A 26980-nucleotide genomic window follows, 5' to 3' on the forward strand; every position below is an offset into this window, starting at 1 on the left:
ATCTGCGAACGGTGCGAGTATGCGGCGGCGGCGTAACTACTATGACCAGAACTCGAAACTCTAAAGGAACTAGACGCTAAGACCAGCAAGTCGACACGAAGATGCAGACACAAATTCAATTATGCAAAACTGAAAAGACAATGCAAGGCGTGGCAGGGGGTGTATGGGACGATGATCTAAAAACCCTAACAGTATTTTTGGCTTTTCCGTGGTTTATAGGTATGATGGCAGATGCAATCTACACTACGAAAACTGTAAAATCTCACCGAGCAACCTGAACTCTGATACCACTTGATAGGGCAAAGGTGTTCGATCTTTCGATGAGAGTATGATAGCGTCGATTTGTTGGTGGAGTTCGTGCTTGACGATCCGACTACACGTGCAAAGCTCGTGCGCCAATGCAATCGCTAGGACAATCTCCGGGAGTTACTGATATTGCGGGTGCGCGATCAGCCTAACCAGCGAGGGTCTTAATTCCTACCTGAAATCGAGAAAAAGTAAGAACTAATGATACAATCAGAATATTGCGGATGAAAGATGAAAGCTTTATTGAATAAGGTGGGATTCCGAATAGTCGGTCTTGTTCTGGGCGTTGGCCTCAAAAGAAGTACACGAGAGCTGCAGCAATGGCTAACTTTTAATCTAATCAAAATCCAAGTCTAAACGTGACGGCTATGGGGGTATTTAAAGGAGGAAAAGGTGAGGTTTCGGCCAGCCATACGTATGGTGGCCGAACCAAACCCTAGAAGGCCTTTCCCTCTTCAATACAGACTCTAAAAAGTGGCTAACTTAATTCCTGCGAAAATTACATGGGCCTGGCCCAAAACTAAAGGTGTCGCAGCATCATATTATGCTATGGACGAAATTATGAAGTGGAGAACTCTATATTTCGTCCATATCTTCATCTCTTCTTATGGTGGCTTCAAAGTTCTGAAATCTCCACTTGCGGCATCTTCTTCAATCCTCAAACGCTTGCTGCCACTCCATGTGTGATCATGCTCCAATGCTTGTCCTCCTCATCCATGCTAGGTCCATCATTCCTAAGAGCAACAAACATATCTGATTTAGGCAGCATCATATTCTCATGTATGTGAGGAATAGTTCCAAGAAACGAAAGTACCTGATAGTTAAGTTGTTTGGCACGAGCTCGAGTGATTGGTCCTTGTATTTGTGTGGCTGTAGGTACATCAGTTGTATCAATAGATGGGATGTCCTCATCATGGTGTATAGAATTCAATAGAGTTGCACAACAATCAACTATGAACTAGGGTTTATCTTAAACGTGGTCTAAACACTACAACAGGACAAAGCTTTGGTAACACAGTCATGTAACAGATGGAAAAACATGTTACAAGTAAATTTGCAGTAACACAAAGTTTGTGTTGCAAGGGTAGCCAGTAACACATATTAGGTATGATATGGAAAGGTGTTACAGCGATATTAGAGAAGTAACATGTAATTTTGTGTTCCTCTTAATGTGTTACCGTTTATGATTATAGTAACACCAAATCATATATCCGAACATAGTGTTAAAAGTCATATATGCAAGAAAAAAAGATAATGACAAAACAATGGCGTTGTCGAATTGTTATCGTCGGTCATATAGGCAAAGAGAGAAGAATTTTGAAACAATGACACTGGTGAATTGCCATTGTCGTATCATGAGTTCACACAAATAATTTGATTTGCGGTGTTAGTAGGGATCAAACTCACCACCAACTCATGAAAACAGCACCGTACACCCACCATTCATAATTTACTACCATTTTTCAATTATTAAGTCGACTATTGGGTCAATCACCAGGCTAGGAAAGCATTCTTTTTCCTCCATGTGTAGAATGGTCCAAAAGCAACTGGACAGCAGAACATAAACTAAAAGAGAAGACAGAAATAAAAAAGGTGTGGGCTTTGCACGAGTTTCAACCCAAACAATTGGAGGGACTTCTGAACATTTTTTTAGTCTATTTTCAAAAAAACTAAAAGGAGTAAAATAAAAATTAGCTTGTGAATCTAAGAATATTTTTGGATGCAGATTGTTATGTGAAAAAAGAGAGAAAAAACACAAAACAAAGATAGAAAGTGAAAAACCAGCCTCACACGTCACCACATCTCCATATCAATCTCCATAAAAGACAATTTTACTCTTATCGCTTGAATAAAAATCTTTCATGCTCCTAATATCTAGACAAATTTGGATCAATTAATTTGGGACGGAGAATTTATTGTTTAAGAACTTGTGTAATCCAAATTTTGAACTGATTGAATAAGTAGGCAGGAATCTAGTGTAATAGCGTTATAAAAGATAATACACCAAATAGATTGGAGTTGTCCAAGTTCAATATAAGTTGGAGTAGAGGTATATATATGCTGGAGTATTTTTTTTCTGCTTTTTTGTATTTAAATTTCAATTGACTCTGAATCTTCTGTGATTTTCCAATGCCCGTTCAATACTTTCTTATTTTACTAAAATTATCGGTATGCTATAAAATAGGGAATGCTCACAACCATGCAACGACAGTACCAGAGCAGACAATGCCAATCGGGGCCAACATAAAATCGGTCCCACTAGCAGCCTCAGAAGGATAATAAAATGAAGTGCAAAAATTAAGAAGGATAAAATGCGCGGAGAGGCAAAATTTCTAACTCGTGCTACGCGGGGAGTGAAAATTTTGGATCCAGCCCTTTTAACTCCGCACCGCCCGCCAAGTCTCGCCGTGCCGCACACTGCCCGCAAGTTTCGATGGGCACCACGCCGCCCGCCCTTCATTCTCTCAGCCTCAACAACCCCCTCCCCTCGCACCCTTCTGCGCCATCCGGATCCGCCGACGATGGTGTGCCTCGTCTCCTCCCAGCGCTGCCTCGCCGATTTTACCTTTCTCGTCCTCAACATCTGCGACCTGGATCTTGGCAGACGGCGCGCCAGTAACATGTGTGTCGGCGAGGTGCCGTCGCGAGGAAGTAGTGGTCTTCATCGAGGCCAAGAACTCATGAGGCTCCGGATCTCCACCGGAACTATTGGCAATTGAATATGGTATGTTTGATTCGTTTTTTCTCTTCTCGTTGATCTGTTGTTGCCCGTTGCTTGGATCCTATTGTATCAGATCAAAACACTGTTTTTATTCTTTGAAACCACGAGATCTGAACGCGAATTTCCGCTTTTGTTGGTCTTGTGTAGGGCGTTGCGAGGGAGGGGTCGAGACGGCCAGAGTACGTACAGGTTCATGCGTTATTTCTCCGTGCCACCTATATAGGGGACGGAGGTGGTCTTTCATCTGGCTGCGTGGCCATCTACATCGCCCGAATTCAGGACATAGACGGAAATATGAGCCCGCTAGCTCTTCTATGAATCAGTAATTGCTTATATTCCTGCTAAATCAACTTGAAATCTTCTGTTCTAACATGTGCTTTTGAAATCCCTGCTTATCTTCAGAAAACTACACTTCGTGTTTGCTAGCTCTGTTGTTCTTTCTTTTGTTGAATGGATAAACACTACCACTTCTAATACTGAAACATGGCATCCATGCGAATTCCTTCACAGTAAGTAGTTAGATAGGCATTGCCAGGGGAATAGTGAATACACCAGATTGGTTTGGCACTTTCAATTCGTTCACAGTAAGTAGTTATACGTTAACTGATAGGCATCACTAGGAGATGACTTCTTCTAGCTAGCTCTATATCTAGGGGAGACGAGCACAATTATTCCATCATAATCCAAGGCTCTGAAGTTCTGCAATCTTCAGGTAGTCTGCCGTATTTATTAGGAGATATTGATTACTTCATTTGTTATTCTATAAAATTCATAGCTACGCAGAACACTATGTATTAACTTTCCGTTTCTGAAGATTGAAAAAGTATTGTGAAGATGGGTATGGAATTAGCCAACGTAAATGCTAATATATGGCTCTCCATATATAGATAAAAGGAACAAACTGCTGAGCTATTTATGCAATCAGAGGGAATCATTTCAAAATATGGTAGTGTGTGTTATAGACAGACAAGTAAGGTTATTTATTGAATGGTCATGCTGTATTTTTATTGAATAGAATAATAAGTACAAATCATACTGTAGGAAGGACTGAAATTAGCTAAAACCTGATCTGGATTACGAGATGCTCACATTAGAAAGCTATATTTTTTACTTAACGATCCTTTGGTTATGTTTATGTTGTTTCTTCACAGGATTTAGAGGTCAAATAAATGGTTATAGATTTCAAGATGCTAATATTGTCCATCTCAGGCTGTAGAATCTACTCCATGCGTAGTCACAAGGTATGTTGAACTTGCTAATTCTCTTGCTCTTATCCAAATATTCTGAAGCTTAGAAGGTTATCCTCCACTATGTATGCCTTGTCCATGTTGATAGTAGGTAGTGGTAGTTACCAAGGGAAATGAAATTGCTACTTCAACTGAGGTAACATGTTATTCTGTCACCTGCATATGCTACAATTAGTGGGTTGCTTTCATGTTTGCATGCTAACCGTTCCAAGATTTAATGTAATAAGGATAAATTATAGTTCATATATCAATGTGGTGAAAATTTCTACCTATGATTATAAAATACTCTTAAACAAAGCAATTTTTCTATGTGCAGGTAGGACTCCTCTTGGACCTATGACAATATCAATAAGTTGGATCATTCTGTTCGTGAAGCAAGTGTTGGGAACGTTTTTTAGTGGAATAGTGTCATGTAATTAGAAGTGTAATCCCCAGTTCTCATGTACAATATGAAACAATGATTATCTGTATGCTTTGGTAACATATGTTGTATATTTGTAATATATTTATTTACTCAATCTATGAAAGTGGCATGCATCACTTTCTCGGTAATTTTCATGTTAACAAGTATCCTAATGAAATATTCAATATAACACATGATATACATATTCCATAAAAGACGGGCATATAATTTCACATTTAATAATTAAAAAATACAACAATATAATAGTGTTACTACAATTAGGCAGACGTGTTACTATGGTAGTTGGTAACCATCAATTATAGTGTTACACTATCTAGACTAGTATGTTACTAACTATGTTACTGAGCTAAAAAGAAGTGTTACCAACCGTGTTACTATTGTTAGGAAAATATGTTACTACTTGTGTTCCTATGGTTACAATATTGTGTTACCAACTCATTGAGTAACACAAAATATGCATGTTACTGTAATATAATTGTAACACAATTTTAAGCATACAGTGACAAATATTTTGTGTGACAGTGGACACCTCTTAGTAACACGGCCTATCGGAACACATTTCAAAATGTGTTACTCTATGGTCTAGTAACACTGTTTTGGACCTGTAGTCACACAAGACTGTGTTACCAAAGCTCTGTCCTGTTGTAGTGAAACCTAATTTGGGGGCGTCCCTGGGGCTTATATAGGCGTCCAGGACGACCAGGGGTCGAAAATAACTGATACAAACCGATCTAGATCAGGGTTCGATCGAGATTGTTTCAGACTCGGCCGGCATAGGGTCCGGCGGGACTGGGTCTGGCACTGGGCGGGCCGGCAGCGACCGGGCGAGGAGTCGGGCTGCCACCGGGCCAATGGGCTATGCACCCTGGAACCCATCCGATGTGCACTGACATGGTGCCCAGCAGATGCCAAGCCATCTGGCGTGGAAGCCGGTGGCGCCGAGCCTAGCGCCGGGCTGGACGACGTCGTGAACTTCCTCTTCCTCCTTCGTGCATGCCCCCTCTCCTCCCTCGCGCATCCGTGGGATGTCTTCACGTCCAGCACCATGTCCAGCTGCTCCTCTCCTCTCGTGCGATGCTTGCCCCATCTTCACACCTGATCATACATAAATGGAAAGACCTAGGTAGTATAAACTTCTCATCGATCAAAATATCATTTAGGAGCGAATTCACCTGTTGTTTAAGTAGCTTCGCACGAGCCCTTATAACTGGTCCAATCCTAACTTCATTGGACTTGAGCTTCACAGCAACATCGTCGTCATCTTGCAATGACGAAGGTAGTAGTTCGGTAGGGATGTCCTCATCATCTCCCCCCTTCAATAGGTGTCGACCTCGACGCTCCAAGGTCTTCTCCATCATATGGTGTCAAATCAGCCACATTGAAAGAATTACTGAACCAAACTCATAAGTTGGAAGATCTATAGCATATGCATTGTCATTGATCTTGGCAAGCACTTTGTAAGGACCAGCACCACGAGGAAGCAACTTGGACTTCCGTAGCTTGGGAAACTTGTCCTTGCGAAAATGAACCCAGGACATATCACCGGGCTTGAATAACATCTCCTTGCGCTTCTTGTTGACTCTTGCAGCATTGTTCTTGCCTTTCTTCTCAATCAGCTCTTTAGTCTTCTCATGTATCTTCCATACAAAATCTGCCCTCTTCGATGCCTTCGTATTGATTCTCATGTATGGGTAGATGCAACAAGTCAAGTGGAGTAATGGGTTTGAAACCATACACCACCTCAAACGGACATAGCTGTGTGGTAGAATGTACCGCCCTGTTGTAAGCAAACTCCACATGCGGAAAACACTCTTCCCACTCTCGCAAGTTCTTCTTGATCACGGATCTCAACAATTGTGACAATGTTCTATTCACCATCTCAGTTTGACCATCAGTTTGGGGATGACAAGTAGTGCTGAAAAGCAGCTTTGGCCTCAGCTTTCCCCAAAGTGTCTTCCAGAAGTAGCTCATGAACTCATCACGATCAGAAACAATAATCTTCGGGACTACATGTAGACATACAATCTCCCTGAAAAACAGGTTAGCAATATGCGATGCATCGTCGCTCTTGTGGCAGGCAATAAAGTGGGACATTTTAGAGAATCTATCCACTACGAATATAGAATCATGGCCTCTCTTAGTACGCAGGAAACCCAACATAAAATCCATAGTAATATCTTCCCATGGTGTAGTAGGTGCCGGTAAAGGGAGTATACAAACCATGAGGCTTCAGCTTGGACTTGTACTTGTTGCAAGTAATGCATCTCTTCACATACCTGTCCACATCCCGCCTCATCTTCTCATGCCCAAAGTGACCCATCAAACCTCCAGCATGTGATTCCTGCAATAAGAGCAAACGCACAGACGATTCTGGAACACATAGTGTAACATTCCGAGTTTTCAAAATTAAAAAAAGCATCATGCATTCATATCATCCTTGCATTGAAATAAATCACATGAAATAACGAACCCAAAGTGGCCAAACCCTAAAGATCATAAATCACATATTTGTGGTCAAATGGCTATGTGCTATTTTATTTTATTTTAAATTTCAAATTAGTATAAAACATCTATACTCTAGTCCCAAAACAACCCTCTTATTTTTACAAATTTTTAGAAACAAATTTGAGGTCATTCGGAGTTGTGAATCAAAAGTTATGAAATAAATAGAAAAAGATAAACATAAAAGAAATAAAAAACAAAAGGGAATCGGACCGAAACTGGGCCGGCCCAAGCCATCCCAGCCCGACCGAAACGGTCCGGCCGCACCCGCGCCCCTGCCTCTCTCTCACCCCGCTGACGCCCGGGCCCCACCCTGTCAGGAGCCCTTCCGCAACCTCCCCGCGCGCAGCACCACCTTCCCCACGTCGCCGCGGCAACCGCCGGCCGCCTCGCCCCACGACGCCCACGCGCCCCTCTCTCTCGGCCCCCGAGCGCTCCCTACAAAGCCCTGCACCACTCTCCATTTACCCTCACTCCCCCACGCGAATAGCGCCGCCAGGCTGAGCAAATTGCTCGCCGGAGCCACGCCTTCCGCCGCCGCACCCGGCCGCCCGAGGCCACGGCTGCCAGCGCCGCCACCACCGGCCGATTCGACTCGGCCAGGAGCATGCCGTCCGCACCTTCTCCACCGCGGGAGCTCGCCGGAGCGCCGCCGGCCACAACCGTCCGAGCTGCCGCCGCCGCCGTCCGCCATCTCCGGCCGGCCACAGGTGAGCTCCTCCCCTTCTTTTCCCCTTCCGCCCGTGACCGTCAGATCTAGATCGGACGGTCCATAATAGAACCACTAGAGAACCTGTACCGGCCACTCATATCGTGCCATGTAGCAGCCCAGTCAGCGCGCCCAGTCAACGCCAGTCAAACCCTGTTTAAATTTGAATTTAAATTCCAGATTTGTTGTCCAACTTGTAAAATCAATATAAAATCAACCGTAGGCCCAAATTTAGCAAATTTTATACCGTTGGAAAGCATGAAACCTGTAGCACACAACCATGCAACAATACAGTACATGTTCTATGGTGAATTGTGCACCATAATGCAAAACAGAAAATTAATCCTTTGACATTATACAAATTGTGTAAATTAATCCAGTGGGCCAAAATTTACAAATTTATAGTCTCTGGAATCACTAGAACATTTAGTTCATCATGGAACCAGAGTTGGCCAAATTTGATACATGCACAAACTTGCTTTTGCAAATCTATTGAAATCTGTAATCTGACAATAATTCAAATTCTATAAACTATTTTTGAATGAATCCAATTGCTATGGTCTGGTATTACTATAACCCCATCCAGAGATGTTGGGTTTAGATTTTTACAAAACATAAACACTACAGTACCTATTTTAGTTGATGTATATGCATTGTTAATTGATTAATAGCGCTATAAATAAAACTCTAATAAAATAACTACTACCAGAGATCATTACCAACATTCTAAATACCAGAGGACACTTAATACAACATTTTCACATCATACCTATGTGTGAAATTAAAAGATACATATCATGCATGCATACATGTCTATGGTTGTGCATTCAGAATGTTGTGTTTATTTGGCTCCTGTTTGTCTTGTTTAGATTGTGAGGAGGACCAGGGTCTTGCTTGTGATTGTTGTGATTGTTCAGGTTGCTTTGAGCAAGGCAAGTGACACTCATCTTCTCACCCAGTTTTATTCAATGCATTAGGGTTTTTCTAGTAGTATGCATGATAGGTTGTTCTTTGTTTTCAAATTGAATGCAATGCTAGAATACCTAGTAGCTGATAGCCACCCTGAAACCCCCCTTATTAGGTAAATGCTTTGCCGTACCCGGCTACTATCAAAATTATCGCCGCTCTTGTATTTGTTTGGTGGTTTACAAAAGTTTACAAAACTTTGAAAACTAACAACCTTAATGCACCCCTGGGTGGACTGGCTTGCTTGGTGGCTGATTGTTGAGTGGCTACTCAGGGCCACATGACTCCTGTCTAGTACTTGTCATGTGGTTGTCTTCGCCTGAGAGAGCACTTGTGGACTGCCACCCAGGAACAAAGAGATTTGTAGGTCGTCACTGTTTTAGATAGCTTCCAGTGCAGCCTTATGGTATATGGCTCTGCCAAGATTCTTAAGTTGTGGAAGTTCATCCGTTTGTCGGATCAGAGGGTGGTAGCAGAATTGTAGGAGTAATGGGTCTGGCTAGTATGGGTGAACTTCTCTTCCCAAAGGTCTTGTCTCATCTTACTCTTGGGTAGGATGGGTCTTAAGGTGAAAGTGCACAACCTCTCGAGAGTTAAATCTAAGATCTTAGCCGTGTCCGCGGTCATGGACAATTTGAGCTACTAGGCAGGGATTGCACTGAAAAATCTCAACGCCCTTTTGTTTTCTAAAGTCAATTAAAATGCGCTAGAAACCCTTCATGGTGTGTCATGGTGAGCCCTCTGAACACCCATGATGGATTTCAAAGTTACCTTAATAAACTTCGTGGTGTGTCATGGTGCGCCCTCTGAACACCCACGATGAATTTGAAGGGGTTCGTAGCATAGAAAACAAAAAATTTCCTACCGCAAAGACGAATAAATCCAAGATCTAATCTATGGAACACCCAAGATCTAATCTACAAGATCGAAGCAACGAGATGGAGATGAGATGATGCGGGGTGGCCTTCGGTCACCTCCACACCAAGACCAACAAGTCCCCCAAGTGGACCAATGACACGAGCCCGAGCCAAGGCTCTACATGATGAGGTGAACTCGCTCCTCACTACCCTTGATCTTGGTACCCCGTTGGATGGATTGCTACCTCATGCCGACGTGCTATGTGTCATTAGGTACAAGGCGCATCAAGACCCCGGAGAGGAGGAGGCGCCAAGGTCAAGGGAGGGAGAGAAGCAGCTGGACATGGAGATGATCATGGAGCCGAAGCCAACGTCGCTCGAAGCGCTCCAAGGAAGAGACGGACGCTGGCCGGTCCGAGACCCGGCCGGACCGGACCCACAACCGGGCACCCCGGTCACGAGCCCGGTCAACCGGCCGCCAACCGGACCAGCTCCCTCGTACCGGACGACGACCGGACCCGGGACCGGAAACCTCACGGTTTCCCGGTTTCCGACCGGTCGACCGGACCCATGACCGGACAGCCCGGTCATAGGCCCGGCCAGACCGGACCCATGACCGGACCGCCCGGTCACGAGCCCGGTCAGACCGGATCCCAAACCGGACCTGACGAGAGTGCCCCACCAAACTGCCTTAACTTATCCTTTTGCGTACCTGTTCGCCCTTGCTGGCCACGTGTGCCTATATAAGTAGCTGGAACCCCTCCTTAGCTCTTTAGACTTGTTTTGAACTCAAACCTACCTTTGAGCTTAGTCTCCCTTGGGTATCATCCCTCTGTAATCAAGGCACCTTGGTTGTTGACTTAGATCTTGTTGAAGGAGATTCTAGTACTTGTTACTCTCTCTCCTTCCCCAAGCTCTTCCTCTCCAATCCCAATCTCTCTCCGGGAATTCTACCGCGTGTCTCTTCCTCGGAGATTCTATTGGCGTGGTCCATCGAGCCACGGAGGTAAGCATCGGGTGTATCGGGTTGGTGTGCGTGCGTGAGTCTCGGAGTTCCTCGTGCCCGTCGTGTTCTTCGTGTTCCTCGCGTTTTCCCATCTCCCCCTTTGGTTTCGACGTCAATCCGCGAGATCGGGCCACACATGGGGTCTTAGACCTCATCATATGGTATCAGCAGCCTTTGGTTTCCGCGGATTTGACCCTCCACCCACCCGATTTCGTCCCTAGAAAATTTTCCAAAAAATCCCCAAAAATAGCCCCAAATTGCCTCTTGACCGATCTGTGATTTGGTTGCGTTTTGAGTGGTTTTGGTCCGTGGATTTGGTGTTGTTGTGCTTGATCTACTATTTCCCCAACTTTGAGCCTCCAATTCCATCGTTTCCCTTCGATTTGGTCGATTTGGTTTTGGTTTGGGGAAGAACAGGAGAGAGAAAGCTTCAAATCGTGAAACCCGGTTTCCAGCCCGGTCAACCGGACCACAGACCGGACGACCCGGCGCAGAACCCGGTCCGACCGGCCGGCAAACCGGACAAGCCGGTCCAGACTCCGGTCCAACCGGGCCCCAGACCGGGCGCATCTTCGCGCCCCCTTCGACCTCGACATCCGGCGATCTCCACCACCACCACCACCACCACCATCGCAGGTATAACTTGCAGCTTTCACCTTGTAACCCCTCTTCCTTTTGCGATCTATCCCATTGAGCATTGCTTGTCTAGTGTTGAGAGACATTGCACGTGGCCCCGCATTGTGAGGTGTGTGTGTCGTGTTGAGTAAGGCATCTAAGCAAACACTCGTGTGGCAAGATAGCAAAAGCGAGGCTAACGCTAACATAGTGCGTCAAAAAGCCCTAAAAACACAAAAAGAGTGCGAGTAGCACCATACATCCATACATCCATACATCCATACGCCCATACATACAAAAGTGTCAAAGTGCCACCAAAGACACAAACGAGTGCAAAGTGACAACATATACAAAAGAGAAAAAGCTTTTAAGCAAAGAGAGATACGAGAAGAGAGGCCACGTGCGAATCTAGTTGTCTCTTCCTTTGCAACCAAAGCTTTGCCTCTCCTTGTGTTAGTGTGACACCGAGCATCCGTACATACACTTTTCCGCTCACTTTTGGTTGCACTAACCCCGCTTATCTCGTGTGTGTGTTCCACAACTTTTTCCGTGTTTATAGTGATCTTCACATTGACATTTGGATTTTTGGACCTTACCCACTTTTAACAACATACTCGATCTTGGATTTGTCTTTTGGTTTTCCACAACACTCGCCTAACACCATATTTGCTAGCTTTTGCGTGTGGTTTTGCGTGTGTCCCCGATACACTTGATCTTGCTTTCGGCTTGGTGGATTGCCTCAATACTATCTTACCTTGGTAAGAGTGCGAGGTAGTCTCCTTCCACTAACATACACAACCTAGTGCTTGTCTTTGCATCATGGATAGGAGCGGAGATGATGCAAGGGAGGGAGAAGTCCTCCGCAACACCGAGAGGTTGGCTACTCAACACAACCTATGGACGCAACGCCAAGAGTTCAAGGAGCAACTCCAACTCTTCGAGACGCGCATCGATGAGCAATACGATGAAGTGGCACACAACTTCTCCGTTGTGAACCAAGACTTGGCTCTCCTTCGCGAAGCTACGGACAACTTGAATGGTCAAATGGCGGCCAATGATGCGAACATGGAGCGGCGCATGGATAGCCTCGAGCGCGCCATCACCAACTTGGGTCGTCATCGCCGACACCGCTCTACTTCATCATCCTCAAGCTCATCACAAGATTACTACTCTCATGGTCACCGTTCGTCCTCAAGCTCCTCCTCAAGGCATGAAGACCATCATCGACCGCATCGCTCACATGCTCGTCATGAAGACTCTCGCTCCAACTCTAGGCGAGGAGAAATACATCGCCATGCTCGTCCACAAGAACGTCCTACACAAGATCGTCCTCAACCGGATGGCCATGCCCACCATGGGCGTGACGGCCACCCACATGACAACGTCTTCCACAACATGGAGCCACATGGTGATGCTCAAGGCCATGGACATCAAGACCAACCGAGGCGTGATCTTCGCAATCATCCTCGCCATGACCAACGTGGAAGAGGAGACCCACCACATGAGCAAGATGAGAGGGCCATCTTTGGGCGTCGTCAACCACCTCGTCAAGATCTTCAACCACATCCTCACCGTGAACCAAGTGAAGCAAGTGTGCACCTCCAACGCCAACCCAATGCTATGGTTGGCCGTAGAAGACCTCCTATTCCTCCTCAAGCCGCAAGAGATGAAGGTGCCCCTCCTAGGCGAAGAAACTTGGAGGATGAAGAGAACATGTTTGGAAGACTCAAGTTCACCATGCCAAAGTTCAAGGGAGAAGAAGATGCCGAGGCCTACCTCTCATGGGCACTCAAGGTTGACAAGATATTCCGCATCCACAACTACTCCGGTGCCAAGAAGGTGGCCATGGCGTCGCTTGAGTTCGAGGACTACGCAAATACTTGGTGGGAGCAAGTCCTCACTCTTCGAGAAGAGAAGGGTGAACCTCCAATTGACACTTGGGAAGACATGAAGAAAGAGATGCATGCTCGCTTTGTCCCCGCGCACTACATGACCGACCTCTTCAACAAGCTCCAAAAGTTGAAGCAAGGAACCAAGACCGTTGAGGAGTTCTACAAGGAGATGGAGCTCACTATGATGCGAGCCAACATCCAAGAGTCCGAGGACCAAACCATTGCTCGTTTCTTCAATGGCCTCAACTATCCCATCAAGCAAATTGTGGAGTTCCAACCTTACTCCAACATGGTTGAGTTAGTCCATCAAGCATCGAAGGCCGAGCGCCAAGTGGTTGAGGACATCAAGTACTCCAAGGCCAAGACCTATTTCTCCTCCAAGCTCGCTACATCGACTCCTTCTACTACATCAACTCCTCATGCTACAAGTGCCAAGGCCGACGTGTCCTCTACAACATCCAAGAAACCGACTATCCAAAGTCGCATGAAGCAAACGGTCTCCTCCACCGCCTCCTCTAAGGCATCCACGGGACCCTCTAGTGTCACTTGCTTCAAGTGTGGCACCCAAGGTCACAAATCGTTTGAGTGCAAGAACACCAAGGTCATGATCACTATGGCGAATGGTGATATCGAGACGCTTGATGAGGATGAATATGAAGCCCTTGTGCAAGCCGCCGTGGAAAGTGAAGAAGCTTATGAGCAAGAAAGTGGAGAAGATCCTCTCCTATGTGAGCATGACCCACGTCCCTCGCTTGTGGTCACAAGGGTGCTAACTACGCAACCTCATGATGTGGAAGAACAACGGTGCAACATCTTCCAAACCCGTGCCGGAATTGGTGGCAAGTCGATCAAGGTCATCATAGACGGTGGAAGTTGCCATAACCTTTCAAGCACCGAGTTGTGTGAGAAGCTCCACCTCACTCTCCGCAAGCATCCTCACCCTTACCATATCCAATGGTTGAGTGACAAGGGCAACGTCAAGATACAACATACCGTCACCGTCAATTTCAAGATTGGACCTTATGAGGATACTATTGAGTGTGACATGGTACCCATGACGGTGTGCCACATGTTGCTTGGCCGCCCTTGGCAATATGACAAGAAGGCGATACATGATGGACTCTCCAACACATACACCTTCAAGGTCAACGACAAGAAGTTCGAGTTGCGCCCCATGACTCCTAGCCAAATCATCGCCGACAATGCGAAGGCTCTAGCGAGGGCACAACACCACTTCCACCATAGTGAGTTGAGAGGTGAGGGAGCGACCCACCAAATGGAGAGTGAGCGCCACAAGCCATACATGAGTGAGCGAAAGAGCGTCCTCCTAGCCACCAAAAGCGAGTGGAGAGAAGTGCAAGCAAACCCATCCACCATATTGCACTACGTCCTCATTTGCAAGGGACCGTCATCGGAGACTAACGACTTAACCACAATTCCTTCGTCTTTGTTGTCTATTTTGAAGGAGTTCCAAGATGTCTTCCCCGACGAGCTCCCTCATGGACTACCACCGCTTCGAGGAATCGAGCACCGCATCGACCTCATACCCGGCGCTCCGCTTCCAAACCGTGCCGCCTACCGCACCAACCCCGAAGAGACAAAGGAGATCCAACGCCAAATACAAGACCTCCTCGCTAAAGGGTACGTTCGCGAAAGCCTTTCCCCTTGTGCGGTTCCCGTGATTCTTGTGCCTAAACCGGATGAGACGCAACGGATGAGTATGGATTGTCGCCCCATCAATGCCATTACCGTCCGTTACCGCCATCCCATTCCGCGTTTAGATGACATGCTTGATGAACTTAGTGGTGCCACAATTTTCTCTAAAATCGACTTGCGTAGTGGTTACCATCAAATCCGCATGGCTATTGGTGATGAATGGAAAACGGCATTCAAGACCAAACTCGGTCTATATGAATGGCTCGTTATGCCTTTCGGTCTTTCCAATGCTCCATCTACTTTCATGCGCCTCATGAATCACATCTTGCGTCCTCTCATTGGCAAGAGTGTGGTTGTCTATTTCGATGATATTCTCATTTATAGCAAATGTCTCGAGGACCATGTGCAACATGTGAGAGAAGTCTTGTGCATCTTGCGTCATGAAAAGCTTTATGCTAACCTCCCCAAATGCACCTTTGCTCAAAAGAAATTGGTTTTCCTTGGCTTTGTGGTTTCCGCTAACGGGATTGAAGTTGATTCTTCCAAGGTAGAGGCCATCCATAATTGGCCTACTCCTACAAATGTTGGCCAAGTCCGAAGTTTTCATGGACTTGCCGGGTTTTACCGCCGCTTTGTGAAAGATTTTAGCACCATTGCTTGTCCTTTGAATGAGCTTACCAAGAAGAATGTTCCGTTTGTTTGGGGCAAGGCCCAACAAAATGCTTTTGATGAGTTGAAGAAACGCCTTACCGAAGCTCCCCTTCTTGTTCTTCCAAATTTTGCCAAAACTTTTGAGATTGAGTGTGATGCAAGTGGGCTTGGTATTGGTGGTGTTCTTATGCAAGAGGGCAAACCCGTGGCATACTATAGTGAGAAGTTAGATGGCGCACGCCTCAACTATCCTATATATGACAAGGAGCTCTACGCTTTGGTTCGTGTTCTTGAAGTTTGGCAACACTATCTTTGGCCAAAAGAGTTTATCATTCATTCCGACCATGAGTCTTTGAAGTACTTGAAAAGCCAACACAATTTGAACAAACGTCATGCAAAATGGGTTGAGTTCATTGAGTCCTTCCCATATGTCATCAAATACAAGAAGGGCAAGGACAATGTAGTGGCGGATGCTCTTTCCCGCAAAAACACCCTTTTGTTGACTCGCTTGGATTTTCATGTCTTGGGACTCGAAGAGATCAAAGAACTCTATCCTTCCGATTCTTTCTTTGCTCCAATTTTTGAAAAGTGCTCCATTGAAAGAGGAGTGGATGATTTCTATTTGCATGATGGCTACTTGTTTAAAGCTAACAAGATTTGTATTCCCGAGTCTTCGCTTCGAAAATTGCTTTTGCAAGAGTCACATGGAGGTGGTCTCATGGGCCACTTCGGAAGAGAGAAGACATATGCCATGCTCTCGACCCACTACTATTGGCCAAGAATGTACCGCGACGTGGAACGCCTTTGCCGCCGGTGCACCACTTGCTTACAAGCTAAGTCTACCTCTAATCCCTATGGTCTTTATACGCCATTGCCTATACCTTATGCACCATGGACGGATATTAGCATGGATTTTGTACTAGGATTGCCTCGCACCAAACATGGACATGATTCAATCTTTGTGGTAGTGGATAGGTTCTCTAAGATGGCTCATTTCATACCTTGCCATAAGAGCGATGATGCTTCACACATTGCTTCGTTGTTTTTCAGGGAAATTGTTCGCCTACATGGAGTACCGCAAAGCATTGTGTCGGATCGAGACGTCAAGTTCATGAGTTATCTTTGGAAGTCGCTCATGGCCAAGTTTGGAGTGAAGCTCTTATTCTCATCATCCTCGCACCCGCAAACGGACGGCCAAACGGAAGTGGTCAATCGAAGCCTCTCCACCCTTCTACGCATCCTCGTGAAGAAAAACTTGAAGTCATGGGAGGAATGCATTCCACACGCGGAGTTCGCCTACAACCGCGCCAAGCACTCGACTACATCAAGGAGTCCCTTCATGGTCGTCTACGGGTTTGAGCCGCTCACGGCACTCGACATGCTCCCGCTCCCCCTTCATGAGCGGATCAACATGGACTTCGACAAGCGCACCGCCGCCGTCAAGAAACTTCATGAAGAAACAAGAGCTACCATTCAAGAACATGTGCTTCGTCAAGCTACCCGCCTCAACGCCAAGAAGAAGGAACGCATATTTCAAGAAGGCGACCTCGTTTGGATCCACCTCCGGAAGGAAAGATTCCCTCATGACCGCAATTCGAAGCTCAAGCCAAGAGGAGATGGTCCCTTCAAGGTCCTCAAACGCATCAACAACAACGCTTACGTCATCGACATCCCCACCTCCAAGTACTTGGTGAGCAACACGTTCAACGTGTCGGACTTATCGCCATATCATGAAGATGAAGAGGAGCAAGAGTCGAGGACGACTCTTTCCCAAGGGGGAGATGATGCGGGGTGGCCTTCGGTCACCTCCACACCAAGACCAACAAGTCCCCCAAGTGGACCGATGACACGAGCCCGAGCCAAGGCTCTACATGATGAGGTGAACTCGCTCCTCACTACCCTTGATCTTGGTACCCCGTTGGATGGATTGCTACCTCATGCCGACGTGCTATGTGTCATTAGGTACAAGGCGCATCAAGACCCCGGAGAGGAGGAGGCGCCAAGGTCAAGGGAGGGAGAGAAGCATCTGGACATGGAGATGATCATGGAGCCGAAGCCGACGTCGCTCGAAGCGCTCCAAGGAAGAGACGGACGCTGGCCGGTCCGAGACCCGGTCGGACCGGACCCACAACCGGGCGCCCCGGTCACAGGCCCGGTCAACCGGCCGCCAACCGGACCAGCTCCCTCGTACCGGACGACGACCGGACCCAGGACCGGAAACCTCGCAGTTTCCCGGTTTCCGACGGGTCGACCGGACCCATGACCGGACAGCCCGGTCATAGGCCCGGTCAGACCGGACCCATGACCGGACTGCCCGGTCACAGGCCCGGTCAGACCGGATCCCAAACCGGACCTGACGAGAGTGCCCCACCAAACTGCCTTAACTTATCCTTTTGCGTACACTGTTCGCCCTTGCTGGCCACGTGTGCCTATATAAGTAGCTGGAACCCCTCCTTAGCTCTTTAGACTTGTTTTGAACTCAAACCTACCTTTGAGCTTAGTCTCCCTTGGGTATCATCCCTCTGTAATCAAGGCACCTTGGTTGTTGACTTAGATCTTGTTGAAGGAGATTCTAGTACTTGTTACTCTCTCTCCTTCCCCAAGCTCTTCCTCTCCAATCCCAATCTCTCTCCGGGAATTCTACCGCGTGTCTCTTCCTCGGAGATTCTATTGGCGTGGTCCATCGAGCCACGGAGGTAAGCATCGGGTGTATCGGGTTGGTGTGCGTGCGTGAGTCTCGGAGTTCCTCGTGCCCGTTGTGTTCTTCGTGTTCCTCGCGTTTTCCCATCTCCCCCTTTGGTTTCGACGTCAATCCGCGAGATCGGGCCACACATGGGGTCTTAGACCTCATCATGAGACTAACCCTCGAAGATTCCAAAGCTTACGAGATTAATCTCGTTGTTGGTGTAGACGATCGTCCCCGGTGCTGCAATCCGGCAGCACTTCCGTACTCGGTCGCGCGTACGGTGTCGATGAAGCTCCTTCCTCTCCCCGTTCCAGCGGGCAGCGGAGGTGTGGTAGATCTCCTCCAAGTTCCAGGAGCACGACGGCGTGGTGGTGGAGGTGGAGGAAGAAAACTGCAGGGCTTCGCCTAAGCTGGAGCAGCGTATGGTGGAAGAGAGAGGCGGCCAGAGGAGGGGCTAATGATGGGATGGGTGGCCGGCCACCCCCTCCCCTCTTTATATAGGGGGCCAGGTCGGTGGGGTGGCCCCCTTTCCCATCTAGGGTTAGGGGGGGGCAGCGGTCAAGTGGGGGGAGAGAGATTTCCTCCCCCCAAGTTGATCCCCCCTAGGGAAACCCTAGGGGTTGGCCGGCCTGGGCCTTGGGGGGCATGTGCCCCCGGCCCATTAGGCCAGGGAGCATCCCCTCGGGCCATGCTAGCCCTCCTAGGTCGTGGGCCCCATGGTGAACCCCTCCGGAACCTTCTAGAACCTTTCAGTCAACCACCGGAAAAATCCCGAACTTTTCTGAAACCCAGAAATCAACTTCCCTTATATGAATCTTATTCTCCGGACTATTCCGGACCTCCTCATGACATCCTGGATCACATCCGAGACTCCGAACAAACTTCGTCTCCATACCATATTCAAATCTACTTATGCGACACCGAACCTTAAGCGCGTCACCCTACGGTTCGCGGATATGGTAGACATGGTCGAGACTCCTCTCCGAGCAATAACCAATAGCGGGATCTGGAGATCCATAATGGCTCCCACATATTCAACGATGACTTAGTGATCGATTGAACCATTTACATACGATGCCGATTCCTTTTGTCACGCGATATTTTACTTGTCCGAGGTTCGATCATCGGTATCTCCATACCTTGTTCAACCTCGTTACCGACAAGTACTCTTTACTTGATGAGGTCTAAGACCCCGTGTGTGGCCCGATCTCGCGATTGACCCGAAATCCAAAGGGGAAAGAGAGGGAGAGCACGAAGAACACGATGAACACGAAGAACACGAGGAACTCACGCACGCACACCTACCCGATACAATCGATACTTACCTCCGTGGCTCGATGGACCACGCCAATAGAATCACCCGGAAGAGACGCGAAGTAGAATTCCGTGTGAGAGATTGGTGAGGGAGATGAATCTAGGAGTGGGAGAGAGAGTGGTAGCACTAGAATCTCACACACCAAATCCAATCATCCAACAAGGGTAGCCTTGATACAAAGGGGATGAAACCCTAGGGAGACAAAGCTCAAATCCATGTCTAAGCCTAAAATCTTGTCTAAGGAGTAAAGGGGATGACCTAGGTGCTTATATAGAGGTACAAGGCGACTTGGGTCGAATAGGTATGCGGCGGACCGACTCGGGCAGTTTCCGGTCGAGTCGAACCCGTGAAATCCGGTCAACCGGGCGCCAACCGGGCTGCAGACCGGGCCGGCCGGCGCCAGGGCCGGTCAACCGGGCGCCAGACCGGGAAGTTCGCAAAAGTCCCTCTGGTTGGCGTCGGTACGACGCCCGGTCGTCGCCGGGGTAGATCCGGTCTGGGGCCCGGTCTGAACGTCCCTGGGACCGGCCTGGCCGGCCTGGGGCCCGGTTGGCTGGCCTCTGGGCCGGCTGGGCCTCTTCCTCCCGCCTCTTCTTCCTGTTCCTTCTTCTCTTCTTTCCTTCTTCTCCTTCTCTCTTCCTTGCACCATGGGAGTTCCTTCTCTCCGGTTCCTCGATGACTCTTGTACCTAATGACATGTAACACACCGACATGAGGTAGCATTCCATCCAAGGTATTGACGAGGTCGAGTGTCGAAAGGAAGGATTTCACCTTGACATATATGGCGGGGGTTTGTGTTGTTGGTCCACTTGGGGGACTCCTTGACCATGGTGTAGCGTCGATGATAGGCGGGGCTGCACTTGACGTTCTTGAGGCGGAGGTGTGCGAAAGCCACCCCGCATCATCTCCCCCCCCCTTGGGGAAGAGTCGTCCTCGACTCTTGCTCCTCCTCATCGATGATGTAGATGTTGATGCTTGTAGCTTGGGGAAGGACTTGTATAGTTGCCCTTGTATCCTTATGGATGCTCGTCGTGGTGCGGGCGTCCTTGTTGTAGTCCATGACGGGTCTCCCATGTAGTGGTGGAGGGATAAAGTCGCGGTCGAAGAAGAACTTGGGGAAAAACAACTTGCGAATGGAAAGCTTGTGGATGCCAATTTTGTTATCGGCTAACAAGAGGCTCTTAATCAAATGCGAAGCATCAAGTCATTTCTCCAAGATGCATTTGGCAAAAATGGGAACCAAAATAGTGTCGATGTGATGAGGTCTAAGACCCCGTGTGTGGCCCGATCTCGCGATTGACCCGAAATCCAAAGGGGAAAGGGAGGGAGAGCGCGAAGAACACGAAGAACACGAAGAACACGAGGAACTCACTCACGCACACCAACCCGATACAATCGATACTTACCCCCGTGGCTTGATGGACCACGCCAATAGAATCAACCCGGAAGAGACACGCGGTAGAATTCCGAGGTGAGAGATCGGTGAAGGAGATGAATCTAGGAGTGGGAGAGAGAGTGGTAGCACTAGAATCTCACACACCAAATCAAATCATCCAACAAGGCTTGCCTTGATACAAAGGGGATGAAACCCTAGGGAGACAAAGCTCAAATTCATGCCTAAGCCTAAAATCTTGTCTAAAGAGTAAAAGGGGATGACCTAGGTGCTTATATAGCGATACAAGTGTTGCCTGCCAAAACTCACTGGCGAGCAGTGGTTAAGCAACACGAAGAGCCGGGAGACTCCCACGACCGCTTAGTGGGCCCTGGCGCCTCGCGTCGTCCCGCAAAGTGATAGGGCAAAGGTGGCCGATCTTTCGATGAGAGTATGATAGCGTCGATTTGTTGGTGGAGTTCGTGCTTGACGATCCGACTACACGTGCAAAGCTCGTGCGCCAATGCAATCGCTAGGACAATCTCCGGGAGTTACCGATCTTGCGGATGCACGATCAGCCCGACCGACGAGGGTCTTAATTCCTACCTGAAATCGAGAACAAGTAAGAACTAATATTGCAATCAGAATATTGCGGATGAAAGATGAAAGCTTTATTGAATAAGGTGGGATTCCGAATAGTCGGTCTTGTTCGGGCGTTGGCCTCAAAAGAAGTACACGAGAGTTGCAGCGATGGCTAACTTTTAATCTAATCAAAATCCAAGTTCTAATGACGGCTACCAGAGGGATATATATGGGGGAAGTGAAGGGATTTTCGTCCAACCAGCTAGGGTTGGCCAAAAACACCCCTAAATGGGCCTTCCTCCACTTATATGGCCACTTAAAATCCCCTAAAATACCTAATCCGAAAATACATGGGCCTGGCCCATTAAATAAGGTGACGCAGCACAAAAAATAACTCTTTGGACGAATTTTATGATGGGGTAACTTGTATAATTCATCCAAGCGTCGTTGCTTCACTATGGCGGCTTCAATGTTCTGAAATCCTCGCTTGCAACGCCATCCTGAATCCTTGCAGGTATGCTGCCATCTCCATGCACGCTCCTAATCCAATGCTTGGCGTCCATGCTAGATCCATTCCTAAATAATATAAATACATTTGATTTAGGCAGCATCATATTCTCATATATATCGGGAAGGATTCCTAGTAACGAATGTACCCGAGATGTGGTTGTAGGAGTATTGGTTGTATCTATCATAGAGATGTCCTCATCATCCTCCCCTACTTGAATTGAAGTCGTCCTCGACGTAGTCTCATCTTTTTCACCAAGATATGCCTTCAAATCGTAGGTAATCATGTCCTCATTATCCACCCTTTCTTGAAAGAAAAGCCGTCCTCGGCGATGTTTATTCTGTAAACATGCTAACAAAAGAGACAAGGTATATGCATGGTATATGTATATGTCATCCGTTTTAACAGATCTCTCATGTTTCCCATTTAAGTTTATACATATTCCAGTATTGTAGTAGCGTAGAAGCTTACTAGTCCCCATTAAACATTTATCACAACTCAGTTTGCAGATATAAGTGAAACACATATTAACTCCTTTCAAATTATAATGCTCATCATTAAACCATCCCAAAGTTGGTAACCCAAAACGTAAGGTCTCAAATTTACTAGCCACGTCATGTTGAATTAAACAATTTTGCAGCAAGTTATTTGGCATAGAATGAATACCAACATTGGAGGTCATATCAAAATGAGAAAGCATATATACAAATTCAGTTTGATTGGAACTATAATAATCATCACACATGATGCAAATCCTATGTACCATAAAAACATTGGTGCTGACATACTCCCCAATCAAATTAAAAATAACATCGGGGGCGTAGACACTCTTTAAACAAGGAAGTTCATCAATTTTATTTCTAGCATGTGACAAAGATATAGGTGGATCCATCACAACCAGAAAACAAAGAATTAGCATGAGAAATCTTAGCCAACACTTCATTGTTCATAACCAGTTTTATATGATCCATACTAGAGTCATCTTTCAAGTCACAAGGTGCATTATCAGGAGCAAGAATTTCAGTTTGTGCACTCATAGATATGGAAGAATTAACTTGTACGGTAGGTGTACTCAACATAGTTGGTATATCATTTACACAAGATCCTAACACATGGTCATCATTGGAAACAAAATTCTCCGTTGGTACACTCATATCAATAGAGGAACGAAAAACAACACATGGTACACACAAATCTGTAGGTCTCTCATAACTAGAGTCAACCAAAAGATTGCTAGTCATATCAATGATAATTTCAGTGGTTTGATCACATGGTACTTGCAAATCAGTATTGTGATCCTCTAATATAGGCGGTGTGGCCAAATCATCAGTGAACTCCACGAGATGGTATATTAATATCAACATGGTATTTACCAATTTTAAGTGGATTAACAAAGCTAGGAAGCATCTCCATTGTTTGATCATGACTTTGTTTCAAAGCAACAACTCTATCCTCAATCAACTCAATAGACAAATCATCACATGACATATGTAGATCATCATGGTGTTCATCAGTGACAAGTGGAAGGACAAAATCAGTACCTTTATTTTTACCTTGTGACTCCAACGTAGAAGATATGCGCAGTGACGTGTCACAAGTCTGTGGCTGGGCGACTCGCACAACAATATTCATGCGTGGAACGTTGGAAGAAACAACCGATGCTAGGGTGCATGACTTGAAGGAGTTGGAATGGTCCAACGTTTTCTCCTGTATGTGTTTCTCAAAAGCACAAGCTCGAACATATATACCAATAGTAGAACGAGGAATATACTTAAACATAACCTTAATATCGGGGTTCAAGCCATTGAAAAACATGTTTCTAGTACTTTCCTCAAATTCCTTTATATCACAACGGTACATGTAAAATTTGAATTCCTGATAGTAAACATGCACAGTATTACTACCTTGTTCTAATCGTTCAAGTTTACGGAGCAGTTCACGTTGATGAGAAAGAGGCACAAATCTATGTCGCAAAGCAGATTTTAAATCTTCCCAAGTAGTAGGTTTATTTTCAACAGATTCTTTATAAGTCATATCCCACCAAATGGAAGCAAAATCCGTAAAAACTCTAGAAGCAGTTCTTATTTTCTCATGTTCAGTAAAATCATGGCATCCAAAAATATGGTCGACCTCAAACTCCCAATCAAAATAAGCATCAGTATTATATCTACCCGCATAAATTGGTAAAGAAATAACCTGGTCATGATCTCCAATAAATGGTCGCACGTGCATCTCCATGTTCGTCATGGTCTTCGGGTCGGCGGATTGGTCCTCAATTCCTGACATGGTTAGTACCCAAAAATCACAAGTGTATATGCCTACAAGCTACGCAAATATGGTGGTATCACGCGTAATTCGTCAAGCAAAATACAAAGCTCTTACAAGTTCTTACCATTCAGGAGGCGGCGATCGGCAACCAACAGTATCAAGTAACTCCAAAGATTGAGCGAAGCGATTGCCAAGCACACGTATACCGCACGATGTAGAAGTATGTAGAGCTGTAGGTAGGCTTAATATATGTGGAACTACAACCACAATAATCAATGTAAAGTTGAAAATCCGTTCAAAGTTGTCAAGTGCTGGTCCTAGGCTAGACCGTGCTAGAGACGCGAGCCTAAGACACAAACAAGTACACCGTGTACCCACCAAGATAGCAGATGAACACAGTCAAAAGCCACGACCAGAAGTAGACAATGACGAGATATGCAACTCGATTGCGCGTACGGTTATTGTGTAATGCACCAGCAAACGAGTGGTGTGGCAAACGGTATGGTGGCAAATACGACAACCGGCTTGGCGAAGAGACGGGTAAAGAAAACAGTCGACAAGCAGCAGACGGTGGAAGCCTTTTTCTTAATGGATGTAGGTAGGTGTGTGGCGACCATGCAACAGCTGCTGCATTTAACGTGCACCTCACTTTTTACGACAAGCACGTCTTCAGGCTCCAGTGGTCTATAAAAAATCAGCTAATGTCTATCACCAATGATCCAACTCAATGTAACTTCTCCAAACCAGCTCACCAAAACAGATCGGCTCTTTCTGCCTTTTCTTTTCTCTTTTTGTTTGTTCCTTTTTTTTTACTCTTTTTTTTTTCAAACAGACCCACGGAAATTCTGTCCAAACAGATCGGATAGCTGTAGCTTTCCTAACCGAAGGCACCAAGACGGATATTCCAATGATACAGATCTGCCCTTTTTTTTCCTCACTTTTTTTCTTCTCTTTTCTCTCTCTTTCTTTTCTAGATATGCCGGTCTGATTTGCCTTGGAACTTGGAACAAAGAGATATGCGGAACAGATCTAACTCTTGCCTTTCCTTTTAAATTCTCACGTTGGTGCTTGAGGCAACCAGGAAAGCAAAACCACGCAGCTAACTGATCTGATCGGTCCTTTTTTTTTTCTTTTTTTTTTCTTTTGACCGATCAAACTTGCCAAACAACTACCAGATCAGATTTCTCCGCTGAGCAATCTTGGGATTGACTTCCTGTACGGAAAACGAGCTGGCTTTTTATTTTTTTCCTTTTGGTGAGCGTCGGCGATGGTAGCTTGATGGGAAGCGGCAGCGACGTCAGACGGATGAACAGATGTAAATTAGGACGGTATGAAGTGGGGCGGCGATGCGGGAACAAAAGGTGGCGAAATTTGACGGCGTGACAAGGATGTGATTAGAACTCGAAACTCTAAAGGACTAGACTCTAGAAACCAGCAACTCGACACGATGCAACGAAAATTCAACCAAACAAAAGAACAAAGTGGTGATAGCAAAAAGGCTAAGACTGGTTTTAGGCGAGGATGAACTAATCTAACTTCTTTTTGTGGGGCTTTTTCTGGGTTATAGGCAAAAACAAATCTACACTACGAAAACAGTAAAATCTCACCGAGCAACCTGAAATCTGATACCACTTGATAGGGCAAAGGTGGCCGATCTTTCGATGAGAGTATGATAGCGTCGATTTGTTGGTGGAGTTCGTGCTTGACGATCCGACTACACGTGCAAAGCTCGTGCGCCAATGCAATCGCTAGGACAATCTCCGGGAGTTACCGATCTTGCGGATGCACGATCAGCCGACCGACGAGGGTCTTAATTCCTACCCGAAATCGAGAACAAGTAAGAACTAATATTGCAATCAGAATATTGCGGATGAAAGATGAAAGCTTTATTGAATAAGGTGGGATTCCGAATAGTCGGTCTTGTTACGGGCGTTGGCCTCAAAAGAAGTACACGAGAGTTGCAGCGATGGCTAACTTTTAATCTAATCAAAATCCAAGTTCTAATGACGGCTACGAGAGGGATATATATGGGGGAAGTGAAGGGATTTTCGTCCAACCAGCTAGGGTTGGCCAAAAACACCCCTAAATGGGCCTTCCTCCACTTATATGGCCTCTTAAAATCCCCTAAAATACATAATCCGAAAATACATGGGCCTGGCCCATTAAATAAGGTGACGCAGCACCAAAAATAACTCTTTGGACGAATTTTATGATGGGGTAACTTGTATAATTCATCCAAGCGTCGTTGCTTCACTATGGCAGCTTCAATGTTCTGAAATCCTCGCTTGCAACGCCATCCTGAATCCTTGCGGGTATGCTGCCATCTCCATGCACGCTCCTAATCCAATGCTTGGCGTCCATGCTAGATCCATTCCTAAATAATATAAATACATTTGATTTAGGCAGCATCATATTCTCATATATATCAGGAAGGATTCCTAGTAAAGAATGTACCTGAGATGTGGTTGTAGGAGTATTGGTTGTATCTATCATAGAGATGTCCTCATCACAAAGTCCCAGCACACGTCCTGGCGGTTGCAAGGGCGTGCCACCTGACCTATACCTGATCAGGAAGGTGTTGGATTGCTTCGACTAGTCTCCTGCATGGTAGACACGTAAACATTAAATACGAGCCCGATCGGCTCTCAGGTTGCCCCGTGGATCGGCTCAAAGAGCCGATCTCCCCATGGTTCACG

The sequence above is a fragment of the Lolium rigidum genome, chromosome 4, assembly GCF_022539505.1.
Source record: "Lolium rigidum isolate FL_2022 chromosome 4, APGP_CSIRO_Lrig_0.1, whole genome shotgun sequence".
Classification (NCBI taxonomy): domain Eukaryota; kingdom Viridiplantae; phylum Streptophyta; class Magnoliopsida; order Poales; family Poaceae; genus Lolium; species Lolium rigidum.